General features: G+C 40.2%; 1 protein-coding gene and 1 long non-coding RNA gene across 3 annotated transcripts in view; one reads left to right on the top strand and one right to left on the bottom strand.

Annotated features, from left to right (window-relative positions):
* Positions 1-12,588, bottom strand: part of Plce1 (phospholipase C epsilon 1) — a 371,015-nt gene that overhangs the window by 341,004 nt on the left and 17,423 nt on the right. The gene's annotated exons all lie outside the window — the stretch shown is intronic.
* LOC125616438 overlaps positions 6,253-12,588 on the top strand; it is a 12,599-nt gene continuing 6,263 nt past the window's right edge. The window contains exons 1-4 of one of the 2 annotated variants that reach the window (XR_007347071.1): positions 6,253-6,609; positions 9,580-9,748; positions 10,053-10,165; positions 10,449-10,509. This is a non-coding gene — a long non-coding RNA (uncharacterized LOC125616438). Of the gene's footprint in view, positions 6,610-9,579; positions 9,749-10,052; positions 10,166-10,448; positions 10,510-12,588 lie in introns of those variants that run through there. The other variant, XR_007347070.1, reaches the window with a different exon arrangement.

The following is a 12,588-nucleotide window of genomic DNA, read 5'->3' as shown; positions in this document are numbered from 1 at the left end:
CCTATCTGTATTTATAAGATTACCCTACTTATGAATAGTAAAATTTAGGGGGTTGCAAGTGGGATAGAGGGAGTAAGAGGGAGGAAAACAAATAACAAGGAAAGGAAGAGAAAAAAAGAGAGCGGGAAAAAGAAAATACAAGAAAAAAGAAAAGAAATAAAAAGGGGGGAGGGAGGTGGGGCATATGCAATTCCTCTATAGTATATTATTCTTGTGATTCAGTTGTTAAAGACCTTTTTTGTGCACAATTTTTGGTTTCACATATGTTGAGGTTGTGAGGACCCGAGGGGGAAGGGTAGAGGAGACTGGGTGAATGGCTAAAAAGAGAGAGAGACGAGAGAAAAAGAAAGAAAAAAAAATGTCTCTCAGAACTCTGTTTTCATTTCTTCCAGTTGGTGGTGTTGTCTATTCCTAGCTTGAGTCTCTGGGTTCAGGATGGTGGTGGTAGTCAGTGTGAGAGGACTTGAGCTTCCACCTGTGTCCTCTCTACTCTTATTCTCTGAGATGTAAACCAGGTGCCTGATCCGCTGCAGAACCGCACTGGTAGCCACGCCAACTGGTTGGTGGGTTTTAAGGGTTGGTGGGATTTTCCAAGATGAATTCCATCAGTTTTTCTCATAAGATGTTTGATGAGGTGGAGGTGTTGGGGAAACCTTATGTTTGTCAAGAGCTTGGTCAGGTGACCGCACAGGCGGGTGGCAGGGCCCCTCCTCCAGTTGGAGTGGTCTGTCTACCGCACCAGTGGGAGGCTGGGCTCCTCCAACTGGGGAGGTCTGTCTACCACGCAGGCTGGCCGCTGAGCCCCTTCTCCGGGTCGCGCGGTCTGCCTACTGTGCAGGCGCAGGCGGCGGCTGGGCCCCTCCTCCAATTGGGGTGATTGATCTGTCTACTAATAATATTTATTTTGATGCTCAGATTGTCTTGGAGTTGGCCAGTGGGAACCCTTTCAAGCTGACCTTTTGACAGGTACTAATTGTTTGGACACTTCTTTTCATGAAATACTTGCTCTGCATTTTCCCTGATGCAGTGCTAGAATCAGTCACTTTTTTCCAGGAAGCTCCATTTCCTACTAGTAGAGAAGGGTATTTAGAAACAACATCCTAAAAAAAATGTGAGGTGTGTGTGTGTGTATGTGTGTGTGTGTGTGTGTGTGTGTGTGGTTTTATTCAGTCATAAAGAAGAATAAAATAATGTAATTTGCAGGAAAATGGATGTAACTGGAGATCCTCATATTGAGTGAAATAAACCAGATTCAGAAAGTCAAGTGTCATATGTTCTGTCTCATATAAAAGAGGGAAAAAATTTTAAAAGGACTCATGAAAATAGAAGGGACACCAGTAGAGCTGAGGAAGGGGATCAAGGGAAGGGAGGAGGGAGAACCAAAGAGAGATACTGGGAAATGAAATTGATAAAATTATGTTATGAACATGTATGACTATGATGTAATGAATCACACTGTTACATATAACCATAATGCACTAATAAATTGTTTTTAAAAAAGAAACAAGATCCAGGTGCTAAGTTTGCTTATTGCTACTGGGTTATGTTTGCTTTTAGACTCTTTCAGTCAATATAGATAAAAAATATACACATATTTTGTGTGTGTATGTCCTGGGAATTGAATAATTGAATCCAGGGGGCGCTTAACCACTGAGTCACACCCCCAGCCCTTTTTATTTTGAGACAGAATCTCGCTAAATTGCTGAGTCTTTGAACTTGTGATTCTCCTGCCTCAGCCTCCCAAATTGCTGGGATTTACAGGTGTGTGCCATCGCACTGGCTACACACATGTATTTATAGTGATGCCTTTAATTCCAATCCAATATTAGGTATGGGGTTCTTCAACTCTAGCACCCACTTCATATTTGCCCATTCCTTTTCAACAGCAAATGCTCTGGGTTCCAAAAACTTCAGTATAAGTTTAGCCATTCTCCCTTCTATAACAGTCACAAAATGCTTTCAGAATACTTACACCTATACCATTGCTGATAACCAACCTACTGAGCAAAGTTCAAAATTTATTTACAGTTCTTTTGTCTTCAGAATATGTTTATGGTTCAAAGTTTTCCCCCTTTATAGTTATATTACCCATTTGATCTACAGCCCAATTCAGTTGCTTTGTTTGTATTCAATTTTAGTTTTTCTGCCAACTTTGTTGATTTTGTGAAAGTATTACCGTGATTGAAAAATTCATAATTATACAAAAAGGCTTAGTTACAAAAGTAACACTATCTCCGTTTTGGTCAGTTTTGCATTGCTATGACCAAAACACCTGACAAGAACAACTTAGAAGAGGAAAAAATATTTTCGGCTCACAGTTTTGTAGGTTCAGTCCATGGTTGACAAACTCCACAGCCCTGGGCCCAAGTTGATGCAGAACATCATGGTGGAAGGGCTATGCAGGGCAGAAGCAGCTCAGACATGGCAACGAGGAAGGAGGAGGGAAGGAAGGGGATGGGGGGAGAGGGAGCAGGAGAGAGAGATGCAAGGGACAAATTATAAACCCCAAATACAGTAGGATCAGTGACCTACTTCCTCTGATAATACCCTACCTGCCTATAGTTATCACCAGGGAATCCGTTCAAGTGAATTGATCTATTGATTAGGCTACAGCCCTCATAACCAAATCATTTTATTTCTGAACATTCTTGCATTGTTTCACACATGAGCTTTTGGGAAATACCTTATATCCAAACATAATATTCCATTCCTGGTCCCCCAAAGCTCATGTCCATCTCACAATGCAAAATACATTTAGTCCATTTCCAAGAAAAGACTTTAAGAGTGGCAGCATTGCCAAAAGTTCAAGTTCAAAATCTCATCTGAGACTCAAGGCAAACTCCTAACTATGAGCGTCTGTAAAGATCAAAAGCAAGTTACACAGATCCAATATATTAGACAGTGCTCGCATCTCCAATGTGGCAAGGAATAAACATTTCCATTCCAAAAGGGAGAAATAGGGGCATTAAAAGAACAGATGAAACCAAACAAAACTGAAATACAGCCGGGCAAATAAATCCCGTAGCTCTATGTCCAGCATACGGGACACATGGTATTGTGATATTCCCTCCAAAGGGCTTGCATAGTTTTGCCCCTGTGTCCTTAACAGTTGAAGCCTACATGGCCTCTCTCGGTTTGTTTCTGCTTGATTTCTTCATCTTCCTCAGTAGACATTCCACATTCCCAGGATCTCTTAATCTTGGGTGTCTCCATGGCAGCTTTGAATTCCTTCTCACATCTTCATGCATTGCCCTCTCAGGGGCTGCCTTCAGGGATTCTAACCCTGTTACACTTGGTTTGGCTTCCTACGCTTTCCTCTCAGTGGAAGCCTCCATGAGCTCCTAACTACAATATCCTAAATTCCTGTAGAACCAGTACCATGTGGTTGATACCAAAGTCTGCAACTATCTTGAGCGGTAATCAGATTTCCTGGGACCATGACTGCAGTGGCCTCAAGTATCTGGGTGGCTGAGCATCATGAAGCAACTTCCAAGGACTCTTGTCTAAGCAGAGTGCCCCCACAATCTCTTCTTACAGGACCTTTTACTTTTATGCAGTCTGCTGAGGATGAAGTCTTGCCAGTTCCTGAGATGTCCTCAAGTCATCTTTCTTAAAGTCTCTATGTAAAGTACTTAGCATCTCTTTAGTAACTGTAATCTTTTCAACAACAACAACAACTTCCTCGGTTCCAGGTTTACAAACACTTTTCTGGACAAATTGCAAGTTTTTAAAAATATTTCTGCTCTATTTTCTGCTCCTGATTATCACAGTAAACTTGGCACCAATATTCCTGCCACTGCCTGAATACTGTATTGCTTTGAAATTTTGCCTGCCAGATTAATTAGTCCATCACTTTTAAGTTCAACCTCACAGAAAGTCTCAGGACATGGACAAAATGCAAGAATACAATTTTTTGCAAGAATACAACATTAATGGTCTCTCATCCAGTTTCCAATAGAGCCTTCCTTCCCCTTTGAAACTTCATAAGCCCAGTCTTTACTGTCTGCATGCCTACCAACATTCTGGTCTCTCAGGTTCTCACCAGAATTGCCCATTAGGCTCCACTTACAATATTCTAAAGCTTTTCCAACTTTCATCTCTAAACTTTTCAAAATTCCTCCCACAAATCACCTGCTTGGGCTTCTGAACCACATGATTGGGCTATGTTGTAGTTTAAATATTAAATGTCTTCCAAAAGCTCATGTGTGAAACAACATAAGAAAGAGGTGAAATGAGGTAGCTGGAGGCAAGTAAGGTATGGCTGGAAGAGGTGGGTCATTTAGGCATGCCTTTGGGGTATATATTTTGTCCTTGATGTGAGGAGAATTCCACCCCCCCACCCCCCACTCTCTCTCTCTGCTTCCTGGTGGTCATGCCCTGAGGCATTTTCCTCTACCACACTGTCTTCTGCCATGATGTTCTGATACACCTCAGGCACACAGCAATGGAGTTGGCCATCTATGGACTGAGACATCTGAAACCATGAGACCCAAAATAAACTTTTCCTCCTCTAAAATTGAACTTTTCAGGTTTTTTGGTCACCTGAGCAAAAAAGCTGACCAAAACAGGCTAGTCATGGCAATGACCCCATTCCTGGTCCAATTTTCATAGCTGTGACCAAAATATCTGAGAAGAACAACTTAGAAGAGGAAAACTTTATTTTGACCCATGGTTTCAGAGGGTCAGTCCATAGCTGGCTGATTCCTTAGCTCTGGGCCTGAGATGATACAAAAACATCGTGGCAGAAGGGTCATCCAGGGCAGAAGCAGTTCAGCACATTGCAACCAGGAAGCTGAGGGTGGGGTATCAGGGACAAAATATAAAACCCCAAGGCATGCCCTCAGTAAACTCTTTCCTCCAAGTACACCCTAAGTGCCTACACTTACCACCTAGTGAATCCATTCAAGTGAATTGATCCAGTTATTAGGTTATATCCCTCACAATCTAATCATTTAACTTCTGACCATTCTTGCATTGTCTCACACATGAGTTTTGGGGGGACACTTCATATCCAAACCATAACAATCTCTCCTTCTTTTTTGTTCCCCTTTCCCTCTCCTTCTCTAGGGGAATTATCATTAATTTCTGGTGTATCCTTCCTGTGATTCATTTTTCAAAATAACTTGTGCCACAACATCTTTAATATCACCTTTTTAACATGTATATTATAAATTATATTTCTTTTCACCTTGCTTTTTTTGTTAACTTTACATTGTAAAAATCACACTTTTCAGTATTAAAAGAGCTCTTCCTTATTTTAAAAATAATAGCTTTGTTGATGTAAAATTAACCTACTGCATGATTAGTCTGTGTAAGTTTGGTTTCTATCAATTCACAGAGTTGTATGATCGTCACTACAATAAATTTTAGAACATTTTCAAAGCTTCCCCCCAAATCCTGTGTTCATTAGCAACCATTCACCATTTCCCCTAATTTCAGCAGCCCTTGGGTAGCACCAACCTACTTTGTCTCCACTGAGTTGCCTTTTCTGGACCTTTCATACCAATAGAATTATAGACTCTGTTGTCTTTTGTGACTGTCTTATTTCACTTAGCATAATTTCTTCAAAGTCCATCCATGTTGTGCTGCATATCAATACTTCATTTATTTTTTTGGTGCTGGGGATCGAACCCAGGGCCTTGTGCATGCAAGGTAAATAAACACTTTATCAACTGAGCTATAGCCCCAGCCCAGTACTTCATTTATTTTTTATTGCTAAGTAATGTTACATTGTGTAGATTACAATACACTTTATTGCTTCATTCTTTAATTACTACACACTTGAGTTGTTTTGGCTACTATTAAGAACTCCTGCTATGAACATTCCTATTTAAGTTTTTGTAAGGACATGTGTTTTCATTTCTCTTGGATGCATACCTAAGGAACACCTAGTAATTGCTGGATCATATGATAACTCTATGTTTAATATTTTGAGGAGCTGCCAGACTATTTCTCACAATGGCTTAACCATTTTCTAGTTGTACCAACAATCATGATGCTTCTGATTTCTCCACATTCTCATCAATACTTATTATTATCTGACACTGATGATACTCCTCCTAGTGTTATGGGCCAGGACATATGGACAATGACCATACAGACTCCGTTTTACACTGAGACTCCAGTTTACATAAGAAATGTTTCTCCCAGGGAAAGTCCTGCCTCTGTACCCATCAACAGTTGCTTAGCACAGCATGTTTGGCAACACAAAATGGCAGTTCTTATACAATGTAAAAGTGTTTTCTCTTTGGTTGCCATTTTTCTTGGACAATGTACCCTGTCAGGGATTGATTGTCTACATGTTAGTAACTGTTCTTTAACTTGTACTCAACTAGGTGTGTTTTGACCCACTCCCCCTTCTGCTTATGATTTTACATCTCATGATGTTTGTTTATGGTTTTGAATCATAGCAACAGTCACTTATGATTAATATGGTTTTGGACTAGGAAAGGTGTACTCAAACTCCAGGAGGGGGCTGAAGGGTGTAGATTTGCAGCCTGCCCCTTGGCCTACCAGCTGGTGGATCTGTACCACTGGCTGGTGAACAAATGTTCCATCTCCTGCTTTAAGATCGACTCAGTGATTTATTGCAATCTCGCCATAACACTAGTAAGTATAAACTACCATCTTGTGGATTTGATTTTCATTTCCCTGATGTCTGATAATTCCTTATTTTCTTCCTTGTGTGGTTATACCATTAACATACAAGGTGGATCTTATAATCTTTTGCCCTCAGGGGAGCTCATTGACAGACCTGTTAAAGTAGTGATTAGAATACATCACTAGTTCAATTGTATAAATAAAAACAGGGAAATCCAGCAGGAGAAAAGCGGAAGAGGCTCATTCTAACTGGGAAGCGAAAGACTTTAAAGAGGGCTGAATCCCAGGGATAGCTTGGAGGGGTGGAGTAGATGCTTTGTGAAGGCAGAAAAGCTTCAAAGAGCTTACATGAGCAATGAGATCCATCTTCTCTCCTCTATATTCACTATTCTTGCTACACTGTTTGTAAGTCACTTATGAAAGTGAGTCTTTTTTCCTGTACCACCAGTTTTCATTTTTTTTTCTAAGAATACAGGAGGTCACTGAAGGACTGGCAGAGACTTCAAATTTTCTGTGGTCGAGTTGGCACGTCCATAAGTGACAGCATAATAAAACAAAACATTGAGTGCCATAATGCCTCTAATATCTTACACCATATGTCAAGTTGTTCCCATTGCGGGTATAATTACATAATGATCCTCTAGATTTATTTTGCTGGCATCTGACCATAATGAAGTTTATCTTAGCCCATTTTCATTTCCTTAATCAGCTTCCAAATTTCTGTTAGGTAAGTCACAAGTTAACTGGCATGTCTACAAGAAGAAGAGTAGGGTAGATTTGTTCCAAGTCTGCTTATGACCGGCTTGGCTGGGGGATATCTTTATCTGGTCAGGTGCAATCTTGTCTATCTTTCTCAAGGGATCTGTCCAGGAGCCAGGTCTGGACCACTCAGTCCTGAGTTCATTTTGTCACCATCCCAGTTGCCTAGGGGTGACATGAAGAGATCTGATTCCTGGTCTGGTTTCTGAGCCTTGCTCCTGGGACCAGCTATAGGCATGTTTCCAGTTTCTGGTGGTTCTCTGCTCAGTTTAAAGCAGGTATTATTGGGATGGTTGTCGATTCTCAGTTCCTCTGGCTCTGCTGGCCCCTTCAACCACCAAAATCTCTTCATTTATTCCACAAATTCGTTTTCAAGTTCTTCTAGGATGGTATCTGCTAATTCCTAATGCAGACACTATCCTCAACCAGAAGGATGTGGAATCTCTTTTATACCTTAGGTTCGTCGTAACCCCAGACTTTATAAATGCTTTGATAAGATTGTTCCATTCAAATATATCTTCACTGGAGGTGACCCCCAAAAGCTCATAAACCAGTAATTAAAATGGAATGGGGCCGGGAGCTAGAAGTGTTTGGGGACAGGAGACTTAATGATTTACTTCTCTGTACTATGATTTTTTTTTTTGTTGTTATTTCTTTACTAAGTGTGTGTGTGTGTGTGTGTGTGTGAAAATGAAAAAAAATCGTTTCACTCTGAATGCTTAGCCTTTCCTTCAGATCAGGTTGACATAGACTCTGGGTGACTTTTATCAAGGCCAGCAGCACTTGCCCTGTTCTAAGTTCTTTTCCCTGCAGATGTCAGAGGGGAAAAAGTACCAAGGAGGACATCCCCTTACTGGAATTACAAACACTGAGTGTTTCCATGTCTTGGTTATTGTAATACTGCAATAAAGAGTACAGGTATCTTAGACTGGGGCTGGGGCTCAGCAGTAGAGCGCTCGCCTAGCACGGACGATGTGCTGGGTTGATCTTCAGCACCACATAAAAATAAATAAATAAAATAAAGGTATTGTGTCCAACTACAACTAAAAAAAAGTATTAAAAAAAAAGAATACAGTTATCTCTTATGGATTCTTCCTTCCTTTCTCTCCCTTTCCCTTCCCCCCTCCCCTTTTGAAAGTACTGGGCTTTAACCCAGGGGTGCTCTACCACTGAGCTACATCTTCAGCCTTTTTTTACTTCTTCTTTTGAGATGGGATGTCGCTAAGTTGCCCAGGCTGCCCTGAAACTCCTGATCCCCTGGTCTCAGCCTCCCAAATCACTAGGATTACAGGCGAGTGCCACGATGCTCAGCTCAATACTTACTTCATTTCTTTTGGATTTATACGCAGAAGTGAGGTTGCTTGGTCATATGGTAGTACTATTTTAAATTTTTTGAGGAACTACCAGATTCTTTGCTGCCAGAGTGTTTGCAGCAATTTGAATTTTCTATCAACATTATATACAAAGGTCCCCTTTTCTCCATGGAGATCATTCAATTTTTAAAATATCAATTTTGAAAAAGTAAAACTGTATGTTTTATTAAATAAAAATATTTCAAGAAATGTCTGATATTTCAAGTAATGTCCCCAGGACATTTGAAAGCCTTTGGTTTCCTCTGCACGACCTGAGCTTCTAGATCTGCACCACAAGGGGGTGCCATTGGATTTTGAATGAGTCACATCACCAGCATTTGGGTTTCCTTTGCCAAGAGAAGACACCACCTCTCTTAATCAGCGGGGGAAGGCTGGGGGTGGGGGCACGAAAAGATACAGCTGTGAGATTGAGAGGGTCGTGGGAGACTGCCTTTTATTTTCCTAAATCTGAAAGAAGGTTAGGGGAAGGTGAGACCAAGAAATCCTTGTTGTAATCATTACATTTCTAAAACCAGAAAAAAGTATTCAGTGCTTGATTCTTGGGGCCTAAGTCTCTTTTCATAATCAGAGTGGAAGAGGAAGGAAGTGGAGTGGAAGGAAGTTTAGAAGTCAGCTTTCTTGGCTCACCCTCTCCTCAAAGAATCTCACAAAAAACCCAGGAAATTGCATGAAAAAAAATCTTTTTTTTTTTTTGGCTAAATTTTGAATATAATTCCTGGAGACTTTCAGACCCAGGTTAAAGACCCTTTGTTGATTGAATTCAATGAGCCTATTTTACCCAGGAAACACAATTCAGAGAAAGCTTGAGTAGGGATAACTCAAACCCATGGCTTCACTCCTGCTCTAGGGCTCTTTCTAACAAAACTGGACTCTCAGCTGCATTTGGACTTTTCTCACATCTGCAACCAGTAAGGAGCCAGCTGCCCCAAATCATCTGGAAAAGCTGAGTGATGCCTGTCGGGGAAGGACCTCTGAACTGAACTCTGGTGTTCCACAGAACAGTGAGGAGGTAGCAGGTGCGTCCCCAACCCCTCTCCTCACAGAGTTAGATTTATCTATGTATTTAAAACTAGCTGTGGACTTTAAAAACCAGTAGCTAGTTAACAAAAAAGCTGCTATTTCTTGATGCTTCTTCTCGGGCCACAACCATTACTCCATTTGTCCTCACGATGGCCCTAGGTAGCTTAGCAGGTGTGCTTTGCTTTGTACCCAGTGCTCAGCTGCTGAGAATTCTGGCCATAATGTCTCACAGATTCCCACCCCCAGAATTGCTCTTGGGATGGAACCATCTACAATGCAGTGGTGGGATTTATGTTTCAGAGCGCTCCTGGGAGAGACCAAGACTAGACTTTACCTGAAACCCAGCGGTGCTGGCCTCTTTCCCTTCCCTGTTGGGTTTTTCTCATAGGCTTCTCCTGAAGAACGTGCCTTGAGTAAGTATTTCTAGATTATGTCCCTGTTTTATCCACTCAATATTGTGTTACAGTGATTTTCTTTTAGTTTCATCTGTGTAAATACAGTTAGGAAAAGAACTACAAGAATCTAATTTCTGAAAGTAGCTTTCTTTTTAGCCTAATGTATTAAATAGGGGGATAGTCATTTGCATTTTTTAAAAAAAACTTTTTGTAGTTGTAGATGGACAGAATGCCTTTATTTTATTTGTTTATTTTTATTTTATTTTATTTTTTTAAAATGTTTATTTTTAAATTTTTTTAGGTGGACACAATATCTTTATTTTATTGTTATGTGATGCTGAGAATCGAACCCAGTGCCTCACGCATGCTAGGCAAGTACTCTGCCACTGAGCTGCAGACCCAGCCCCAGTCATTTACATTTTTATTATTATAAATTATAAATAAGAATATATTTATGTATATTTATGTATTTTTTCCTGCATTTCAGGGTTTTTTTCTTCTTTTTTTGAGAAGTCCAAGAAATGGAGTACCTGGGTCACAGGTTCTAGTAAACATTGCAAATTTACTTTCAAAACAACTTTACCAATTTATGCTCCTAACCACAGAGCCAATTTTGCAATTTTGAGTCCTCCTGCCAGTAATGAGAATTATTGAAAATCGAAAAAAAAAAAAAAAACCCAAGCCCCCTAAATTCGAAGTGAGACAAGCTGCTCCATTACTTTATTTTGATTTATAGTAAAGATGATTTTTTTCCATATATTTATAAGTTATTTGTGTTTCCCATTTGGGGAGTTTCCTGTTTATTTAGGACTTTAATAATAAATTTGCTCAAATTTTTATGTCCAATCTGGAAAAATATTATCCTGGTTGTGGACTTGGTTACTAAGCCCTTAATTTAGAGTTATTTATCCTGTCATTTCTCCAGAACATCTTCTACCTGCTCCTTGGCAGAGTGTATGGGGGAAGATCTGAGTCTGAGGAAGTTCTGTTAGTAATTAACATGACCAGATTTACCTCCCTTGCCAGGGACAAGGTGGAACACCTCAAAGAGAGGATTTCTAAACATACAGTGCAATGAGATAATTTAACAAAATATTTTAAATGGACTGGAGGCAGAAAGGAAAACAACCTAGTGGAGCCAGAAAATATTCCCACATTTATGAGGAAGCACAAAGCACACTCAAAAAGATGACATGGTTCAAAATAAGCACAAGAGTGAGGGCCTCAGGACCCATGTACCTTGAAGGTACTTACAAACACAGACGCCCATGTTAGGTTTGTTTCAGGTTTTGAAAGTGTTTGTCACTTGGTTGTTTACTTATTTTGGAAATAGAGTGACAAGAGAAATAAAATTGCATAGATAATCAACACTGAAAGGCAAGTCAGCCTTTCAGCCAACTTAGAGTAGTGCTATCGTTTGTCTATTTTTATGATTAAAAACTTGGTGCTGACAATTTTTCAAGAGACAAGATTAAATTCTGTAGTGAAATTCTTCAAGCTTTGGCTCTAGCCAGGGGTGACCTTGATTTGGGAAAATCTGAGAAAATAAGCTCCATTAATTCAGAGGTGTAGAAAGAAAGGATCTTGAAATACCCCTCACTTCTCCAGGCACATTATTGAACGTAGCACATTCCTCACAGCAGCTGTTCCAAATCTTTTCACTTTCCCCAAACCCTCCTAAGTTGTGTGGAGAAGACAGACCCTGGGTGACCCTCATCATCCAGGTTCCCCCTCAGCTCCCGACACCCCCAGCTTTCCTCCCACTCAATTCTAAGTTCTTTTAAGATAGTCAACTTTCTTGGCTTTAGATTCCCCTTCTGCTAACATAAAGCAGAGTGCCTTATTCATGGGAATAGTTCACTAATTAAGACTTTAAAATGAGTGATTGAGCAAAATCAACCTCACAGGGATTCCAGATTTTATCTGCGGTCAGACTGACTAGAGCCAGTTGGCTTGGCTAATGAACTGAGAAGGAGCATGGCAGAGTGCCCCCTACAGCCCTAACTTTGAACCTGGCTCTACCATTCATTAACTGGGGGGTGATCTTGAATAAACTGCTTAATCTCTCTCGTCCTCCCTCCTCATTCCTCAGATGCTTTATCTCTAAAAATGAGGATAATAAAAATTTTTGTCTCACGGAACACTTGGGAGGATTAAATAAAAGCAGAGACTTGGCACAGAATGTGCCACTTAATAAGTGCTCAAAGTAGCCATAATACATATATTTATTGCCATAAATAATCAGTTTGTAAACTTTGTAATCTCTGTGTCATATGCAGCTGAATCTCAGTTAAAAAAAAAGGAAAGTAAGGGTTGGGGATATAGTTAAGTGCCTTAATTAATGTGTATAAGGTCATGTGTTGGATCCCCAGCATTGCAAAAAAAAAAAAAAAAAAAAAACAATAAGAAAAGAAAGATGTTGAATGGTGATGTGGTAGGAA

Source organism: Marmota marmota, unplaced genomic scaffold, assembly GCF_001458135.2.
Source record: "Marmota marmota marmota unplaced genomic scaffold, marMar, whole genome shotgun sequence".
In the NCBI taxonomy this organism is placed as follows: domain Eukaryota; kingdom Metazoa; phylum Chordata; class Mammalia; order Rodentia; family Sciuridae; genus Marmota; species Marmota marmota.
This window is presented reverse-complemented; position numbering and strand designations above follow the sequence as displayed.